Source organism: Hypanus sabinus, chromosome 2 (assembly GCF_030144855.1).
Source record: "Hypanus sabinus isolate sHypSab1 chromosome 2, sHypSab1.hap1, whole genome shotgun sequence".
Lineage (NCBI taxonomy): Eukaryota > Metazoa > Chordata > Chondrichthyes > Myliobatiformes > Dasyatidae > Hypanus > Hypanus sabinus.
The window spans coordinates 99,891,179-99,913,473 of record NC_082707.1 but is presented as its reverse complement, the minus strand read 5'-3'; positions in this window follow the sequence as shown (position 1 = coordinate 99,913,473).

Sequence of the window (22,295 nt, the reverse complement as noted above, 5' to 3'; positions counted from 1 at the left end):
CCTGTTCGTCACTGGGAACAGTGAGACAGTGTTTGTCACTGGGAACACTGACTCCCTGTTCGTCACTGGGAACATTGAGACAGTGCTTGTCACTGGGAACACTGACTCCCTGTTCGTCACTGGGAACATTGAGACAGTGTTTGTCACTGGGAACACTGACTCCCTGTTCATCACTGGGAACATTGAGACACTGTTCGTCACAGGGAACATTGAGACACTGTTCGTCACAGGGAACAATGAGTCCGTTTTTGTCACTGGGATCATTGAGTTTGTGTTTGTTACCTGGAAAATTGAGTCCGTGTTCATCACTGGGAACAGAGTTTGTGCTCGGTCCGGGAACATTGAGTCCCTGTTCGTTACTGGAACATTTGAGTCCCTATTCATCTCTGGAAACATTGAGTCCTTGTTCATCATTTTTTGCAGTAAAAGTTACTAATGTAGTATTTAGTTGTATTTCTGGCTTTCAAAAGCTGCCAATAAGTTGTCACAATAAGCACAGCTTATTAAACTGCAAGCTTGTCAGTTTAACAGTAGTTTTGTCATTTTTCATACTTTTTAACTACTTCCACTAAGTTTTAGCTAAGTTAATGGATCAACTTAATTCAGCCAAAATTTACTGTCCCAATTAACTAGAAACCACTGTACGTTTCTTCCGTAATGTGTAGTTTTTTTTTATTATATTGTATTGCGAATTTTGACAAACTTCTACAGATGTGTGCAAAATATATTGACTAGCTGCATCATGCCTGGTATGGAAACATCATTACCAATGACCAGAAAATCCTATAAAAAATAGTGGATATGGCCTAGTCTATCATCAGGCTCTTTAATCAGAGGGGATAACTTCACTCTGCTGCACTTGCCTCAACACTTAGCTGTCATCACAACCTGTTGGACTTACTTTCAAGGCCTCTTCATCTCATGGTCTTGATACTTATTAAATACTTATTTAGTATTATTATTATTATTATTTCTTTTTTATTATGTTTGTATTTGCACAGTTTGGTATCTACTGGTGTGGTCTTCCATTGATTCCATTATGGCTATTGGATTTATTGAGTATGCTAACAAGAAAATGAATCTCAGGATTGTATAGGGTGACATCCATGCACTTTAATAATTTACCTTTGCAATATACTACAGCTGCAAAACAACATATTTCATGGCACATGCCAAAGATATTAAATCTGATTCTAATTTTGATGCTGGAGAAAAGACCAGATGGAGTAGAGTTTGTAAAATGAGTTTAGGAAAGTTTCCTTAAGCAAATGTAGAAGTCTCTGCTAGAGAGGGCATGAATCATGAGCACAAGAGATTCTGCAGATGCGGGAAATCCAGAGTAACACATAGTGACATTTCAGGCTAAGACCCTTCATCAGGACTGGAAAGGAAGGGGGAAGAAAACAGAAGCATGTAATCTGAAGGACTGACCTCTACCTTGCTGAGGCCAGGTACCAACTCTCAGACATCTTCCCTTAGTCAGCCCTTGCAAAGAACCCCACTCAGGATCATCAGAAATTTGTCTTATGCACCATCACCAACCTCATCAACACTAGAGATCTCCCATCCTCTAACCCAGGCATGGGCAAACTACTGCCCACGGGCCATATGCGGCCCATTAAGCTTTTTAATCCGGCCCGCAGAACTTGATGAAATTATATTAATAAACTTTGTTAACGTTTTTTCCCCACAATTCTGGTGTTTTCCCAATAGATGACGCACTCTATATACATTTGTGGCGACCCATTTCCTGGCACATCCGAACAGGCTCACAATTAGCCAGTGTTCCGGCTAAGGGAGATAGCCTGTGGGGATTTGCGAGCACAGAGCTTTGGAGCCTCTGCGCTACGGGGGGCAGGTTGAGGGAGGCTTAAAAGTGAGGCTGGGGATTTTGAATAAAGTTTTTTTCTTCGACTGCAGTTACCGACTCCGTGTCGTAATTTTAGCGCTGTGTGTAGCACACCACTACACATTGACCTTTGTTGAGGTGCAGCGTATTACTCCACATTTGCGCTTTACTCTTTGTTCAGCTCGACCTATTTGTGTGAACAGGCGTTCAGCGTCATGAACATCAACAAAGCCAGCCACAGATCCAACTTAACTGACCAACACCTCAGATCCATCCTGAGAATCGCCACAACAAAACTAACTCCAGACTTTGATGCGCTGGTTAAAAAGGGAGACCAACAACACTGTTCCCACTGAAATTAAAAATAAGTTTCTTCATTGTGTTATGTAAAAAATGCATTTGAAAATATTTTTTTCAATAAGCCTTACACGTTACATGTCATTTCTGTTGTGATGGACTTGAGTAGTGCGCAGGTGCACGTACGTTCTCAAAATAAAAAATGCGCTCCAGATCAAATAACGCGCTCCGCATACTGGCGCGCTGTCACTGTTCTGTCTTTGTGCTGGTCATTGTTGAGTTTTGGCACAGGGGACAATTGAATAAGAAGGAGCAGGACAAGTAGACCTGCATCTTCTACCGTTTTTAAAATAAAGACAGTCAGGAGGAGAGTGATGATGATAATATCTTGAAGGGTAACAGAATTTTCAGTGCTTTAAAATAATAACTGTTACTATTAAAAAAAGCTGTATTTTATTCATTTAATTTTCAGTGTTTTAAAAGTCATTTCAATAAATAGCTAAATACCATGGGACTTCAAAGACAGATATTTTGTTGTAATGCATTTGTTCATTTTCAATTGAAATTAAAGCACATGTTTTCTACATATCCCATGATATTTTATTTTCTCTTATGAGGTGTATTACCAAAACACTCTGTCCATCTGCTCCTGGTCCTGCCCCCCTGTCAAATTTTAGAACCCTTTGTGGCCCACAAGTCAAAAAGTTTGCCCACCCCTGCTCTAACCCATAGTGGATGGGAATCTAATCTCATAATGAGCCACTAACTTCATAATACCATTACCACTCACTGCTCACTTTTACCCCCTACCCAAGATCATTAAACCTGACTGTCCAAGTAGGTCCATTGTTTCTGCCTGCACCTGCCCCATTATATTTTAAAGCGTACCTGGAAACCATTTTATTCCCCTTACTTCAGTCCCTTCCCCCCTACATCCATGATATTTCACATGCTCTCAATCACCTAAATGACTTTCAATACCCTGACCCTTTTTGCTTTATTTTCATTCTGATTTCTTCCCCTTTCCCCATTCCTTTCCAGTCCTGATGAAGAGTGTTGGCCAGAAACATCAATGATTTTTCATTTCCATAAAGGGTGTCTGATCTGCTGAATTCCTTCAGCATTTTGTATGTGTTAGGGAAGTCACCATTCTGGATCTCCTCTTGGGGAATGAGACAGGACAGCTGTGTGTAGAGAAACATTTTGGATCTAGTGATCATAAATCCATTACTTTCAAAATAATTATGGGGAGGATAAGACTTGTTCTCATGTTAAGATTCTAAACTGAAGAAAGGCCAGTTTTGATGGCACCAGAAGGGATCAGGCAAGTGTGGATTGGGACTGGCCATTTCATGGAAAAGGGATGCTTGGTAGGTAGGAGGCCTCAAAAGTGAAATATTGAGAGTCCAAAATGTTTATCTTCCTGTTAAAATAAAAGACAAAGCTAACATATTTACGGAACTCTGGTTTTTGAGGGAATTGAATGCCCTGGCTCAGAAGAAGAAGGAGGTACATATTTGGTATCGACAGTTAGGGTCAAATGCATGGCTGAGGAGGATAGGAAATGCAAAAGAATACTTAAAAGGGAAATCAAGAGGGCCAAAAGAGGACATGAGGTTGTTCTAGCAAGACTTTTAAAGATATATTAAGAGCAAAATGATAGCAAAGGACAAAGTTGATTCTCTTGAAGGTCAGTGTGGTCATCTCTGCATGGCACTGAAATAGATGGGAGAGATGTTAAATTATTTTTTTTGCATGTCTGCATTAAATCCTACCTTCCATTCTTCAGCCCATTGTTGAGCTGGTTCAGATCCCATTGCAAACTTTGATAGCAATCCTCATTGACCACTACCCTCCCAATCTTGGTGTCATCTGCAAATATGCTGATCTAGTTAACCACATTATCATCCAGATCGTTGATACAGATGAGAAACAACAAAGGACCTGGCACTGATGCCTATGGCGCAACACTAGTCACAGGCCTTCAGTCAGAAAGGCAACCATCCACAAACACTCTCTGGGTTCTTCTGCAAAGCCATTTACTGCCTTATCCTGAGTACCAACCAAATGAACCTTCTTGACTAACCTAGACCGAGTACAGATGGGAATCTTGTTAGACATGGACCAGATAGGCTAAATGGCCTATTTCCACATTTACTGACTCTGAGTCTCGGACTCTGATAAAACTGGAATCATATTAATAAGGGGTGGATGGCCAGTTTGTATTCAATGGGCCAAAGGGCCTGTTTTCAAATTGTTTCTCTCTATGATATTCCTACAGTTAATTGGAAAATACAGCAATCAATTCACACGCAGTGAAGTCAGTGTGATAATGACCAGATGAATCAGTTTGTTACTCTGTTGATTGAGGGAAGAAATATTGGCCTGGACCACAGGTAGAACAGCTCTGTTCAGTGAAATGATGCAGGGAATCATTCAATTCAGCTGAAAAGGTAGGGAATGCAAGGCAAGGAGATGCAAACTTTCTGAAGAGTGAAACATTGTCCTGTATAATAGCTCCTCTGCTCCATTTTAGCTGCTCCATTCTCTGCACACAGAATGTCCAGCTGACTTCTTCACTGGCTTCATACAGAATAAATGAGGGAGTAGTTTTGGCCAAAAATGCAAGAAGAGCAGTGCTGCATGCCAATGGCTTAAACCTGCACAATCAATCCTCTGGCCCATTCTGAGAAAGAGAGAGAGAGAGAGACCTATTCATCATCAGGAAAGAGCAGCTGGGAAAATGAGGAACTCTTCAAGCACAGATGTCATAACTCTTATCTCCTGGACTGATTTCAGGAGCTTTGCCCAATTGGCCATCTCCAACTTTTCTCACTTGCTGCTGAGTGGTGCTTGATACTTTCAGAGCTGATGCACATTACCTTACATAAAACGAGCACGATGCTTCCAAGTGATGACATCTGGAAGACTCCACAGAACAAACTGAGTTCCAGTCCATCCATTCCAGAATTAACCAGATCATTGTGCTCTTTATGCAGTCTGGAACTAAACTGTTTTTCTCTTGACAAGCTTCTCCATCAGCTGCCAGGCCCCTGAGAAGGTTATAATGCTTTCCAAAATTAAGAATAATCAGGAATTTTATTCCAAATTGAGCTAGAGCTTGCTGGGAAATGCAGACAATTGCAAATCAAGTGCTGACATTTACTTCCTTTATGCAAGAGGAGGTTCACTGTCAGATTGTTCGGGGATGGAGACACTGAAGCTGGTCGACGGGTCAATGACTTTAATGCAAACAGGGTTTCAAGGAAAGGAAAACAATAAATGCTAAGCCAAACAGGACCATTAACTAAAATTCTCAAACAGAAAGCCAGATGCTAACACCATGGCTGAAAGGAATATCTAAATGTGAAACAAACACCGCTAGACTTTAGCATCAGTCGAATTTCTCAGGCAAGGCCAAGTCCAAACAGGAAGTGTAATGTTGCTGCACTTTGCTCAAATCTCACCACGCACTACGACGAAAAGGGAGTTAACTACCACCATAATGAAATAATAATTAGCTGATACGTGCATTTTCATGAGCGCAATTGCTGAGTGACAGGGCACACCTCACCACACCCCCCCCCCCACCCCAGGAGGCAGCTCCTGAGGCACCACAGACCTGTGTCCGCTGGAAGTCCCGGATGAGTGACTTGTCCAAGATGTCCTTTGTACATGCTTCTGGGCCATACCCTTCCCAGTCCACAAGGCACTGGACCTCACCAGGTACCCAGCGAGATGCCAAGAGGTGCCGCACAGTATAGACAAGGGAACCACCTAGCAGGTGGGGAGACTGGGGCCAAGGGAGAGGTAGTAACTGGTTTGAGCTGGGAAACATGGGACTGGGTGGCTCACCATTGCTGTTAGTAGACACAGTCTATATGGAACTTTGTTGACAGCCTTTCCCACTACAAATAAGTGGCTCTCAGCTTTCATGGGAAGATCCCTTGGCCAACCAGACCTCCTCACCTGGCCTTACCTGTCGACGAAGCCGATCAGCCTGCCGGGAATGCACAGCAGAAAAGCCCTGGCTCGTCTCCAGGTGCGCTTGTAGCGCTGGATCAGCTGTTCAGCAGCAGGAACTCCTACATCAACCTCCTGATCAGGGAAGAGCGGGGGCTGGAATCCCTTTTGGCATTCAAAGGGAGACATACTGATGGAGGACGACTGGAGATTATTTTGGGCGATCTCCACCTAAACCAGTTGGAAGCCTCAGGATGTGAGGTTGGAAGAGGCAAGACAGCGCAGGGTTGTCTCCAACTCCTGGTTCACTCTCTCAGTCTGGCCATTAGACTGGGTGTGGAAACCAGACGAGAGGTTGGCCGTGGCTCCTACAAGAGAGCAGAAAATCTTCCAAAAGCGGGAAGTGAATTGTGAGCCACGATCAGACACTACGTCTTGAGGAGCTGTGGAGCCTGAACACATGTTAAACCATGACGGTAGCAGTCTCACAAGCCAATGGGAGCTTGGGGAGAGCAATGAAGTGAGCAACCTTGGAAAATTGACCCACAACGACCAAACTGGTGCTGTTTCCGTTAGATGGGGCAGACGAGTGATGAAATCTACTGAGAGGTATAACCAGGTGCGGAGGGGCACAGGCAGTGGACAATTACTGAAATTCCGAATAAAGCGGCGATAGAAGTTCGCAAACCCCATGAAGCTCTGTACCTGTTTGACTGTAGATGGTTTGGGCCACTCTGCAACTGCCTGAACTTTACTAAGTCCATTTGAACACTGGATGGGGTAAGTATGGTTAAGGTGCCCAAAAATGACACCTGGTCTATATGGAACTCGCATTTCTCCAGCTTGGCGTACAGGGTATTTTTGAGGAGCCATCTGAGAACCATCTGGACATGCTGGATGTGCTCCTGATGACAGCAGGAATAGATAAGATATCATCTAAGTACACAAACACAAACTGGTTCAACATGTCCCTGAGCACACTGTTAACCAAGGCCTGTTGGTCAGACCATAGGACATGACGAGATACTCAGTGGCCACTAGAGGTGTTGAAAACTGTCTTCACTCATCCCCTTCTCTCATATCAACTAGATTTACAGACATTTTTAATCTCTGCCTCTCACGATGCTTCCTGCTTCAAGACATCCACCATTGTCCCTGTACCTAAAAAGACCAAGAAAACATGTCTGAACAACTGGCGTATTTTCGCACTCACCTCAGTAATAAGCAAATGCTTTGTGAGCCTGGTCAAGGACTACATCTGCAGCTTGCTACCACCCACACTGGACCCCCTACAATTCGCCCACCAACACAACTGATCAAGAGATGACACAAAAGCCACAGCTCTATACACCGTCCTTACACATCTGGAGAAAAGAGATGCTTATATGAGAATGTGCTGTTCTTGGGACTACAGTTCAGCATCCAACACCATAATTCCCTCCAGACTCAATAAGAAGTTCGGAGACCTTGGCCTTCACCCTGCCTTGTGTAGCTCCTTTACTCTCTGTATACTCATGACTGTGTCACCACCCACAGCTCCAATCCGTTAATTAATTTTGCTGACTACACTGATTGGCCTTATCTCAAACAATAGCGAGATGGCCTACAGATGGCCTACAGTCATCACCCTACACAATGGTGTCAAGAAAACAACCTCTCCCTCAGAATCAAAGGAGCTGGTTGTGGATTACAGGCTAACCCCTATTGACATCAATGGATCTGCGGTTGAGAGGGTAAACAGCTTTAAGTTCCTCGGCATACACATCACCGAGGATCTCACATGTTCTGTACATACTGCACAACAGCACCTCTTTCACCTCAGACGGTTGAGGAAGTTTGGTATGGCCCCCCAAATTCTAAGGATTTTTTTTTTACAGGGGCACAATTGAGACCATCCTGACTGGCTGCTTCACTGCCTGGTATGGGAACTGTACTTCCCTTAATTGCAAGACTTTGCAGAGAGTGGTGCGGACAGCCCAGCACATCTGTATTTGTGAACTTCCCACTATTCAGGACATTTACAAAGACAGGTGTGTAAAAAGGGCCCCAACCACAAACTGTTCCAGCTGCTACCACCCAGGAAACAGTACTGGCATTAAAGCCAGGACCAACAGGCTCCGGGACAGATTGTTCCACCAGGCCATCAGACTGATTAATTCATGCTGACACTACTGTATTTTCTATGTGATATTGACTGTCCTATTGTACATACTATTTACTATAAATTGCACATTTGAATGGAGATGTAGTGTAAAGATTTTTACTCCTCGTGTATGTGAAGGATGTAAGTAATAAAGTCAATTCAATTCAATTGTAAGCACTGTGCAAATCAATTTTGGAAAACATGGTTGCTCCCTGAAGATGTTCAAATGCAGATGATGTTCAAGGGCCGATAACTGATGCAGGGATGGAGTGTGCCATCCTTCTTGATCACCAAAAAGAAGCCTGCTCCTGCCAGCGAGGTTGATGAATGGATAAACCGCACGGCCAATGCCTCCTTGATGTATTCCTCCATGGCCATATGTTTCTACTGATTTGATGCTATTCTTTACCAGTAGAACCATGCCTCCCCCTCTGCCTACCTTCCCAACCCTCCGATACAATGTGTAACCCTGAACATTCAGCTCCCAATTACAACCATCCTTCAGCCATGATTCAGCGATAGCCACAAAATTATACCTGACAATCTGTAATAGTGCAACAAGATCATCCACCTTATTTTTTATACTCTGTGTATTGAGATATCACACTTTGAGTACTGTATTTGCTATCCTTTATGATTCTGCATCCCTAATGCACTGATACTCACCCTGCTGGGTGCAATTATGTCCTATCAGCTGCCTGCCCTTCCCAGCAGTCTGACTGCATGCTATCTTTGTGTTTTTTACCATCCATCCTATGCTAAGTCTCTTCACCAAAATGACCAGGCTCAGCTTGGGACATCAGCTCTCACTGGGTGGTAAAATTCCTGCTGCTGTTGGGATCACCATATGGTATCTGCCTGGTGGTGGAATACTCGATTCTCGTGCAGATGCAGGAGTCTGTTCTGGTGTGGGCGAGCAGTAGGAGCATTAGTGGCAGAGATTGTAAGAACATCAGAAAAGGAGGACCTGTGAGATGAAGGCAGTGGAACTGAGGAGGCCTGAGGCTGCTGAATTGTGTAGCTGAAAACGATAATGGCTGTCAGCTGATGCTGGCTGTCCACAGCTAGTTCGTGGATGGTGGCCATGAGAGTGGAAATCAGACACCCGAGTCTGATTGACTGCGGCAAGCTGTTAAACCGGTGCAGCCTGAGATGATACCAGTTCCTCCAGATGAGACTGGGCTTGTCAGCAGAGATTATCTGCCTCATTGCTCCCGTAACTTCACTCTGAACAGATTCCATTGCCTGTAGCTTGACTCCTACCTGCCCAAAGAATCTCACGGCCATGGTCAGCTGCTCTCTCTCTGCTGGGTCCATCTTTGTGTGTTTGAGATTTGCTGTTAACACATTCAGATATGGCCAAAGTGCAGAGGGAGAGACACTGAAGCGGGTCGATATTTCCCTGGCTTTAATATGAAGAGTGTTTTAAGTGAAAGGAAATCAATCAATGCTAGGCTGAACAGGGCTGTTAATGTTAACTGAATCTCTCAAACAGAAAATTAGACGCCAACACCAAGGCTGAAAGGACTATCTAAACATAAAGTGAATACTGCTAGTCTTCAGCGTCAGTTGACTCAGTATAGTCCACTTTCTCAGGCAAAGCAGACAGAGTAATGTTGCTGTGCTTTGCTCAAGTCTCAACAAGCACTACAACAAAGAGAAGGGAGTTAACTACTACCGTAATGAAATAATAATTAGCTGACACGTGCACATTCACAGGCACAATTGCAGAATCTGCTGCACTGCCAAATCCGTGATTGTGACATTCAGGATTCAAGCACAAATACAGGATTCCCAGACTCTGCAGATGATTCAACAGCTCATTGAATGACTGTATTTTACTTCCCGGTATCAGCCCTTTTGGGCCGTTCATTCTGAGCCATCCAGAAGGCACACATTTGTGCTAATCCTATACTCATGTCATTTTATTCCCCCGGTGTTCTGGCTAACTCCTTCTAGATTCTACCAGAGAGCAGTTTACAGTGGTCATTTAATCTACCTGCATGCAGAAGGAAGCTGAGGTAGCCAGATGGTTGTGGGAGAGAATGCAATCTCCACACAGGCAGCACCAGAGGTCAGGATTAAACCAGGTTACTGCAGCAGAGAACTAGCTGCTCGGCTAGCTGTGCCGCACGCTCACCCAGCTACTCACCCAGTTGTGCACTGGCAGATGATCTCTAGTTATCCGATACCACAGGAAATCTCATGCTGGAACAATTCCCCAATATTCTCATTACACTAGGCCAGGGGTCGGCAACCCGTGGCTCCGGAGCCGCATGTGGCTCTTTCATCACTGTGCTGCGGCTCCCTGTGGCTTTGGAAAATAAATGATGAGTATTTAATTAAAATGTATTTGATGTTAGTTTGTTAGTTTTTGAAATGTAATTCTAAATTTGAAGATTATGTTGATCTTGTACAATCTAAATAAAACGTGTTTTTGTTGCTATTAATGTACGTCACCACTGCCAATGCCTGACACCCGCCAGTGCACGATTTCTTTAATTTTTCGATCCAAGGTAGGCTAACTATGGAGAATTCTAAAAAAAGAAAAGTGACTGAAGAAAACAGAACGTTAAATGATACGTGGGCAGATTCATTTGCTTTCACTGCTGACAAGCTTGGTTTACCGGTATGCTTAATATGCAATGAGAAACTAGCAAACAACAAAAAGTCAAATGTCGCAAGTCATTTCCAGAATAAACACGCAGCCTTTGCTCAAAAATATCCGGATGGAGATGAGAGAAAAAAAGCCGTTTCGGAACTGATGCGGAAGGTTGATCTGAGCAAAAATCATTTCAAGAAGTGGATGAAGTCTGAAAAATCAACTACATATGCCAGTTTGGTAGCCGCTCAGGAAATAGTCAGGCACGGGAAGCAGTTTACAGATGGTGAATATATAAAAGAATCTTTCATTAAGATTTCAGAACATCTATTCATGGACTTTAAAAACAAGAGTGAAATTGTGCAGAAAATCAGGGATCTGCAAAGACTGTCAAAGACAGAACCATAAAAATGGCAGAAGACATCACAAGACAGCAAATTAAAGACATCAATTGAGCTGTGGCCTACTCGATTGCCTGTGATGAGTCTAAAGACAAAGGTGATATTGAACAAATAGCGCTGTTCTGCCGGTATGTAAACTCTGCCGGGCCACAGGAAGAAATGATTGAGTTGATACCTCTAAAAGGCCAAACACGGGGACATCTGTGAGGCTGCCTTGAATTGTTTAAGAGCCAAAGGAATAAAAACCACCCACCTGGTGTCAGTAGCTACTGATGGGGCACCGTATGACAGGAACGCACAAGGGATTTGTGGCTTTCCTGCAGAAGTCGCTGGACAGAAAGCTGCTGACTTTTCACTGCATCTTGCACCAAGAGGCACTGTGCGCTCAAACATTTTCTCCGGAATGCACAGATGTTGTCATTCGGATTGTCAATAAAATAATGGCAAAAAGTTTAAATCACCGTCAATTCCGTTTGTTACTGGACGAGCTGGAAAGTGCATATTCTGATCTCCTGCTGCACAACAAAGTCCGGTGGTTGCCCAGAGGGGAGTTGCTGGATCGCTTTGTCGCATGTCTGGAAGAAGTGAAAACTTTCCTGGACAGCAAAGGTCTCACCTTTCCTGAGCTGGAACAGCCAGAGTGGCTGGAAAAGCTACACTTCATGGTGGACATGACAGCGCACCTGAACACGCTGAACACAGCTCAGGGGAAAGGATGCACAGCCCTGCACATGTTGGAGGATGTTTTGGCATTCGAGCGCAATTTGACAGTGCTTGCCAGAGATTTACAGAAAGGCCCATTGTCTCACTTCCCCAATTTGAGAGAGTTTAAACAAGCTCACGACATGCTAAATTCGGAGTATTTACATTCTGCAATCATCGCAATGCAAACATCATTTGGGTAACGCTTCTGTGAGTTCAGAGAGGAAAAAAACACATTATTCTTCCCGGTCACTCCCCTAAGCATCGATCCATCCCTACTGAATACGACTGCATTGGCAGGTGTGAGTCAACCTGATCTTGAGATGGAACTGGCCGACCTAGCCGACAAAGACACATGGGTGTCCAAGTTTAGACGCTTGACGGCAGACCTTGAAGATGTTACCTATCAGAAGGCCATTCTTGCTCAGAATCACAAATGGAGTGATATTGAAAACCTCCTCAAACCGGACAAATGTGTTCGAAAAATGGAATGCTATCCCCGACATTCATGTAAACATTAAAAAGTATGCGCTTGGAGTCCTGTCGATCTTTGGATCCACATATGATTGTGAGCAGGTGTTCTCCAACATGAACTTTATTAAAAATAAACATCGCGCACGCCTCACAGATGACGGCTTGCGATCCTGTGTAAAGATGAAAGTGACGTCATACAGCCTTGATATGCAGACGCTGTGCGCTGAGGTCCAGGAGCAGAAATCCCATTAACCAAATATGATAAATATTTTAATTGCCTATTATTTTATGTATATTCATATTTTTTCATTGTTCAGTGAAATAGTCCTTTTATTTTTCAGGTTGACAGCTGGCTGACGTCATTTTTGGTTTGCCTCTGGCGGACAATTTAAGTTTGGCGTTTTTCATAAATACAAGAATGACTCAAACAGACATTGAGTACTTTACTTAAAAGTAACCTTCAACCCAACGTCTTTTTTTTCAGAGTTCAAAATGTTTTTGTTGCATGCAGAAATGTAATTTCGTTTTCTCTGCAGGAGTTCATCAATTTCATAAATGCAACACATTATAGTTTGTTTATACATAGCATAAAGGCAAAAAAAAAACATTGTATGCAGTGTTATTTCATTTTAAATGTCAAACGGGTTTTGTGGCTCCCAGTGTTTTCTTTTCTGTGGGAAACGGGTCCAAATGGCTCTTTCAGTGGTAAAGGTTGCCGACCCCTGCACTAGGCTGACACAGGAACAGAAAGGCAGTGATCAGAGGAGTGGCTGTGCAGGGAAAAGGGCAACTTAAAGAGAAATTACTTTTAATTACTTGTGTTTGCTTTAACTTTTTTTTATTGTTTAACATTGGTCTTAAGGAAGTTTTTAAAAAAAAATTCTTTGCTTTGTTAACCGCTTTTAAACATTTTTAACTTTTCAGAACATTGTTGACTTTGAAACCCTAGCAACAGTCTGTGTAACATAGCAAGTCTTATCTGCATCTCCTTATATTCCAATTAGAACACTACAGCACAGTACAGGCCTCTCAGCCCTCAATGTTGTGCCAACCCCTATATTCTTTAATTCGTAACCCTCCATTTTTCTTTCATCCATGTGCCTGTCCAAGAGGCTCTTAAATACCCCTAATGTTTTAGCCTCCACCACCATCCCTGGCAAGTCATTCCAGGCACCCACAACCCTCCGGGTAAAAAACTTATCCCTGGTGTCTCCCCTCAACTTCCCTCCCTTAACTTTGTACATATGCCCCCGGTGTTTGCTATTTGTGCTCTGGGAAACAGGTACTGACTATCCACCCTATCTATGCCTCTCATAATCTTGTAGACCTCTATCAAGTCCCCTCTTGTCCTAAGCTCCAAACAGAAAAGTCCCAGCTCTGCTAACCTTGCCTCATAAGACTTGGTTTACAATCCAAGCAACATCCTGGTAAATCTCCTCTGCACCCTCTTCATAGCTTCCACATCTTTCCTGTAATGAGGTGGCCAGAACTGAACACAATACTCTAAGTGTGGTCTCACCAGAGATTTGTAGAGTTGCAACATGACCTCTCTATTCTTGAACTCAATCCCCATATTAATGAAGCCTAGCATCTCATAGGCCTTTTTAACTATCCTATCAACCTGTGCAGCGACCTTGAGGGATGCATGGATTTGAACCCTAAGGCCCATCTGTTCATCCACACTCTTAAGTAACCAACCATTAATCCCGTATTCAGCCTTCTGGTTTGTCCTTCCAAAATGCATCACCTCACACTTATCCAGATTGAACTTCATCTGCCACTTTTCTGCCCAACTCTGCATCCTGTCTATATCCTCTTCGACAACCTACAGCTTCATCCACAACTCCTCCAATCTCCATGTCATCCGCAAACTTACTCACCCATCCTTCTGCCTCTTCATCCAGGTCATTTATAAAAATCACAAAGAGCAGTGGTCCCAGGACAGATCCTTGCGACAGTCCACTAGTCACCGACCTCCAGGCAGAATATTCTCCTTCCACTACTATCCTCTGCTTTCATCCTGTAAGCCAATTTTTTATCCAAACAGCCAAGGTTCCACTGATCCCATGCCTCATGACTTTCTGGATAAGTCACTCGTAGAGGACCTTATCAAATGCCTTGTTAAAATCCATGTAGACCACATCTACCACCCTATCCTAATCAATTTCTTTTGTTATCTCTTAGACAATAGGTGCAGAAGTAGACCATTTGGCCCTTCGAGCCTGCACCGCCATTCTGAGATCATGGCTGATCATCTACTATCAATACCCGGTTCTTGCCTTGTCCCCATATCCTTTGATTCCCCTATCCATAAGATATTTATCTAGCTCCTTCTTGAAAGCATCCAGAGAATTGGCCTCCACTGCCTTCTGAGGCAGTGCATTCCACACCCCCACAACTCTCTGGGAGAAGAAGTTTTTCCTTAACTCTGTCCTAAATGACCTACCCCTTATTCTTAAACCATGCCCTCTGGTACTGGACTCTCCCAGCATCTGGAACATATTTCCTGCCTCTATCTTGTCCAATCCCTTAATAATCTTACATGTTGCAATCAGATCCCCTCTCAATCTCCTTAACTCCAGCGTGTACAAGCCCAGTCTCTCTAACCTCTCTGCATAAGACAGTCTGGACATCCCAGGAATTAACCTTGTGAATCTACGCTGCACTTCCTCTACAGCCAGGATGTCCTTCCTTAACCCTGGAGACCAAAACTGTACACATTACTCCAGGTGTGGTCTCACCAGGGCCCTGTACAAATGCAAGAGGATTTCCTTGCTCTCGTACTCAATCCCCTTTGTAATAAAGGCCAACATTCCATTAGCCTTCTTCACTGCCTGCCGCACTTGCTCTTTCACCTTCAGTGACTGATGAACAAGGACTCCTAGATTTCTTAGATCTCCCTTACCTAACTCTACACCATTCAGATAATAATCTGCCTTCCTGTTCTTACTCCCAAAGTGGATAACCTCACACTTATTCACATTAAACGTTATCTGCCAAGTATCTGCCCACTCACTCAGCCCATCCAAGTCACCCTGAATTCTCCTAACATCCTCATCACGTCACACTGCCACCCAGCTTAGTATCATCAGCAAACTTGCTGATGTTATTCTCAAAGCCTGCATCTAAATCGTTTATGTAAATCGTAAACAGCTGTGGTCCCAATACCGAGCCCTGTGGCACCCCACTAGTCACCACCTGCCATTCCGAGAAACACCCATTCACCTCTACCCTTTGCTTTCTATCTGCCAACCAGTTTTCTATCCATGTCAATGTCTTCCCCCCAATGCCATGAACTTTGATTTTACCCACTAATCTCCTATGTGGGACCTTATCAAATGCCTTCTGAAAATCGAGGTACACTACATCCACTGGATCTCCCTTGTCTAACTTCCTGGTTACATCCTCGAAAAACTCCAATAGATTAGTCAAGCATGATTTACCCTTGGTAAATCCATGCTGGCTCGGCCCAATCCTATCACTGCTTTCTAGATATGCCACTATTTCATCTTTAATAATGGACTCTAGCATCTTCCCCACTACTGATATTAGGCTGACAGGTCAATAGTTCTCTGTTTCCTCCCTCCCTCCTTTCTTAATAAGTGGGATAACATTAGCCATTCTCCAATCTTCAGGAACTGATCCTGAATGTCTTCAAAATACTCAATTAGGCTCGTGAGGCATGATGTTCCCTTCACAAAGCCATGTTGACTATCCTTGAGTAGACTGTACTTTTCCAAATGTTCATAGATCCTATCATTAAAAATCCTTTCCAATAGTTTGCAGACCATCAACGTAAGACTCACTGGTCTATAGTTCCCAGGATTCTCCCTAATATCTTTTTAAAAACAAGGGAACTACATTTGCCATTCTCCAATCCTCCGGCACCTCCCCTGCAGCCAAAGAGGATTCAAAGATCATAGCTACTGCTCCAGCGATCTCTTCTCTCACTTCCCACAGCAACCTGGGGTATATCATGTCTGGCCCTCGGGACTTATCAATCTTGATATTTTTAAGAAGATCCAATGCTTCTTCCTTAATCTCCACATTGTCCAGCACACAGGCCTGTTCTATTTCGACCTCACCCTGATCAAGGTCCGTTTCACTTGTGAATACTGAAGCAAAGTATTCATTTAGGACCGCCCAAACCTCCTCTGCCTCTATGCACATGTTGCCTCCTTTATCCTTTATTCTTGTCATCCTTCTGTTCTTCACATACGCATAGAACGCCTTGGGGTTCTCCTTAATCTTACATGCTAAGGCCTTCTCATGCCCACTTTGAGCTCTCTTAAGTTCTTTCTTAAGCTTCTTCCTGGCTACCCTATATTTCTCATGAGTCTCTCCAGCTTCCTGTTTCTTATATCTAACAAATGCTTCCTTCTTCCTCTTGACAAGTTGCCTCATGTGTTTTGTCAGCCATGGTTCCCTTTTCCTACCATTTTTTCCTTGTCTCAGTGGGACAAACCTATCGTGAGCCCAGCACAAATGGTCCCTAAACTTCCTCCACATTACTTCTGTACTTTCACCCTTGAATATCTGTTTCCAATTTACTCTCGCTAGTTCCTGCCTCATCCCTTCATCGTTAGTCCTTCCCCAGTTAAGCATTTTCCCATTTTGTCTGTTTTTATCCTTTTCCATAGCTATGCTGAAGCTAAGGGAGTTGTGGTCACTCTCACCAAAATGCTCCCCCACCAAGAGGTCTGCCACCTGACCAGGTTCATTACCCAGAACTAGATCCAGTATAGCCTCTCCTCTCGTCGGCCGGTCCACATACTGTGTCAGGAATCCCTCTTGAACACACCTGACAAATTCAGCCGCATCTATCCCCCTTGCAGTTAGGAGATGCCAGCCAATATGAGGGAAGTTGAAATCACCCATAACTACAACCCTGTATTTCCTGCACCATCCTAAAATCTGCCTGCTTATTTGCTCCTGGTGTTAAGAGAACGCAGGTTCACGGGTTTGGTGAGTAAGACGGAACACACTGATTATGAACACTACATGGGTCATTTATTTATCAACAGTAAAACATTCAACAAACAGAAACTTAGCTAAGAGTGTATGTGTGCGTGTACATGGGCCCTCTTAAATCTGCAGCATTTTCTCTCAATGGTTCTTCACTGGTCACAACCTCAGTGTGAAGATGAGTGTTGTAAAGGCAAAGGAAAGCCTGAAGCACCAATAGGAAAGAGCTGCTGAATCCTTTGAATGGACCAATTGATAACTAGCACGGTAGAACTGGCTTTCAACTGACAAGTAAACTAACCCCGTACATAACCTCCACCTCTCAAAAGCTAGGCCTCAGACCCTTACGAACACCCTACTACATAAAACACAATAGTACTATAAGCTGGTACTATAAACTCAATAGTCACCCCCCAGTGTATTATAATACTCCACCAAACTCCTAGCACCCCAAAAAGCCACCAGCCTTCCCCTGGAGTACAAGAGCCACAGAGCTGGTCCTCCACTTAATCTTATCCACCAACTCTTAGATGTGATCTGCCAGATGAGTGATGTTGTCCAACTTGGCAGGAATGTAGATGAAGTGTTCTTAAACAACAACAGTACAAGTGCCACCTTTCTTTGTGAGCAGGTAGTCGAAAGCCATTGATATCAGGTCCTGGGACAGTCTGGTCATATCATACTGGGAAAGGCTATAATCCAAAACTTGCCTTCCTCTGTAATAGTCCCCTTACTATACTGGCCAGCATGGGCAAGGTGCCCACCCAGGGCACTGGAGTGGTATACACACGCCAGCACAGATGCAACAGCTGCACCACCCTGTGTGGAGCCATGGGTAGGCTCAGGAACTGCAAAGCCAATAAGTGCTATTCAGAGCACCATTAGGCATAGACACTGCTGTCCCAGGATACTGTTCCTGCTCACACTCGCCATATCCCACTGACTTGTACCATATCACCTGCACTATTCCTTTCCCTTCCCTGTCAGGCAGGAAATCACTTTAAGAGTCAGGACCTTCCAGTTAAACAAATGGGACGTGGGGGAATACCAACCTTTGAGGCTGAGGTTTCTTAAGGCTGCTACCATACTCTGGGTGAACATTGCCTGGATTAGACTACTCTCTCCCGGCTCTCCCCGTATCTGAATGCCAAAACCCGAGAAGATGGACGATTTCCCCCAACAGCCTTTCTCCCTGTCATTGAAAAGTATCAGTATTAATGGCACCCCTCCACAGTGTAGTTAGGAGCTCTCGTGCAAATCCAGCAATCTGACACATAGTCTGCATATTCAAACACCACCCATGGGATTGCATTACAGAAACTCTCACCACAAGTCAGCGTTCATTGCTTTGCCATTCTGTAGTGTAGGGAGATGCAAACTCACTTGCTCCTGATTAGTCACCGGATACATAAAGCAGTCAGTGCTAACAAAAACAACAACTTCTAGGATTGCTCCACAAATCTCCCAAATTTCCAAAATCTCAATTTCAATTTTAACAATTTAACTCTCCACCAGCAAGTAATGCCCCCAAATGCATATTGCCCTCTGAAATATGAGCATCTCACATCCAGATTAAAGACGTATCGGTTTCCATCACCTCACCATTAGGTGATTCCATTAGGCAGTGTGGAATCTGGGTCTCTCTAACAACACATGCTAGGGGAACTCAGCAGGCAACGTAGCATCTGTGGAAAAGGGTAAACAATCCATGTTTTGGGCCAAGACTCTTCATCAGGACTGGAAAAAAAGATAAGAAGTCAGAGTAAGAAGTAGGGGGCGGGGGAGAGGAGAGGAAGAAGTACAAGAAGGCAGGTGATAGGTGAAACCAAGAGAGGGGGAGGGGTGAAATAAAGAACTGGGAAGTCGATTAGTGAAAGGGCTGGAGAAGGGAGAATCAGATAGGAGAGGACAGAAGTCCATGTGAGAAAGGGAAGTAGGAGGAGCACCAGAGGGAGGTAATGGGCGGGTAAGGAGATAAGATGAGAGAAGGAAATGGGAATGGGGAATGGTGAGGGAGGTGAGGGACATTACTGAAAGTTTGAGAAACTGATGTTCATGCCATCAGGTTGGAGGCTATCCAGATGAAATATAAGGTGTTGCTCATCACCTGAATGGGGCCTCATCACGGCAGTAAAGAAGGCCGTGGACTGACATGTCAGAATGGGAACAGGAAGTGGAATTAAAATGGGTGGCCATTGGGATATCCCACTTTTTCTGGCAGACGGAGTGTAGGTGCTTGGCAAAGCGATCTCCCAATCTATGTCGGGACTCTCCGATATATAGGAGGCCACATCAGGAGCACCGGATACAGTAGATGACCCAAACAGACCCAAACAGTGTTGCTTCACCTGGAAGGACAGTTTGGGGCCCTGAATGGTAGTGAGGGAGGAGGTGTAGGGGCAGGTGTAGCACTTGTTCTGCTTGTCCCCTTATATCTGAAGCAGACTCTCCCAACGGTTCTTCAGTACTGATCGCAACCTCAGTGTGATGATGAGTGTCCTAAAGGCAAAGGAAAGCACAAAGCATCTGAAACCAGACACTGTTGCCATGTACACACAGCAACCAATGGGAAAGAGCTGCTGCATCCTTTGAATGGACCAACTGAAAATTAGCATGGTAGAAGCAGATTTAGAAGGGAGTTGGTTAAATACCTGGAAAAGTTTTCATGAATATGGAGAAAAAACAGAATTTAAATTTTACTATCCAAGGATTGGCACAAATGTAATGGATCAAATGGCCTTCTGTACATAATGGGATTGAATATCTATCATTGAAAATCCGATATAATGGCATCTGGATACTCTGAAACTTTGACAGTTGATTCTGCCTTTACAATTGTAAAGCATATAATTACTTAATATTAACAATAAACCCATTGAACAAGTTTAACGTTGAGTTTTGTGGGGATGTATTAGTATTATTTTCACCAACAGGTTAATTTAGTGTATAACATTATACAAATGTACGATATCTACTCTGCAAAAAACAAAATCAGAGTTCTCACTGCACACACAGATTTATTTGCAATATGTTAAAGCTGCAGATTATCAGCCCTGGTTCTTACTGCAATGAAATTGTGTTGTGCACCTTATCAGGCATTGAAATGTGAGCAACTGCACAAGGCTAATCACAGATATGATAGTAAGATTTACTATCTGCACATTTCCTGCACTTATTCACTTTACTGACAAATGCTTGGAGTTCTGGTCTCCAGTATAACTGAGGTGAAATACACAGCAAAGGCATTAAGGAGCTGATGGATTAACATGTAAATGAGTGGTGTACCTTAATGTACCTGGTTGGTAGTAAAAGTGCTGATGTTATTGTTTTAATCTGTGCAAACCAGTAATAAAATTGTGACTTTTTTAAATAGAACTTCAAACAAATGATACCTAATTGAGAAGTTATCAATGTGATTCAGGGAGGGGGAAGACAGCTGAAGTTGGATGTAAGATTTAAAAGAACATTAAATACAATTCATTATATACACTTGGTAATTGTTTGCTTATTGTCACATGCACTGAGATACAGAGAAAAAACTTTGTTTTGTATATCATTCGTACAAATCAGTAAATTGAGGTTGTGCATAGGAAAAGCAAATGGAGAATGCAGGATGTCGTGTTGCAGTTTCAGAACAAGGGCGGTGCAGGCAGACAGTAACGAGCAAAGCCATATCCAGGTACATTGTGAGGTCAAAAAGTTTAAGTTCACATGCAAGAGAGCTATTCAATAGTCATATAATAAAATGATAAATGCTCACTTTGAGCCTGGTTGCAAGTTCTTTTCTTGCATGTTTCTTAAAACGCTGCCAACAAAACTCAGTTAAGTAACTTTAAAGATGGATTGTAAAACTATTCAGAAATTAATTGTTTCTTATTTTGGAGTTTGGGGCAGGATTGATTAAATGCAACTAACTCCCAGTTTAAAATTATATTCATTTTTCCCTTCTTCTACTTCTTTATGCCTGTGACATCAGTTATTTGGTTAATATTAACATGGACATTAAATGGTAAGTAACTCTCGCTTCGGCTAGTGGCTTAATACAGGGGGTGAAAGCCCCCGGCCTGGCCAAACGTAAGAAATCTTGTTTGGGTAGATGCTGTGTGGTGTCCCCTGTTACAAATCAGTACCCCGAAATAACACAGTACACAATATGCGATCAAATAATTAAGATTTATAATTCTTACTTTGACTATGTGGTTAGTAACGAAAACAGAAAAAAAGAAAAAGGGCACAATCTTATGAAACAATAGACAATAGGTGCAGAAGTAGACCATTCAGCCCTTCGAGCCTGCACCGCCATTCTGAGATCACGGCTGATCATCTACTATCAATACCCGGTTCCTGCCTTGTCCCCATATCCTTTGATTCCCCTATCCATAAGATACCTATCTAGCTCCTTCTTGAAAGCATCCAGAGGACTGGCCTCCACTGCCTTCTGAGGCAGTGCATTCCACACCCCCACAACACTCTGGGAGAAGAAGTTTTTCCTTAACTCTGTCCTAAATGACCTACCCCTTATTCTTAAACCATGCCCTCTGGACTCTCCCAGCATCTGGAATATATTTCCTGCCTCTATCTTGTCCAATCCCTTAATAATCTTATATGTTGCAATCAGATCCCCTCTCAATCTCCTTAATTCCAGCATGTACAAGCCCAGTCTCTCTAACCTCTCTGTGTAAGACAGTCCGGACATCCCAGGAATTAACCTTGTGAATCTACGCTGCACTTCCTCTAAAGCCAAGATGTCCTTCCTTAACCCTGGAGACCAAAACTGTACACAATACTCCAGGTGTGGTCTCACCAGGTCCCTGTACAAATGCAAAAGGATTTCCTTGCTCTCGTACTCAATTCCCTTTGTAATAAAGGCCAACGTTCCATTAGCCTTCTTCACTGCCT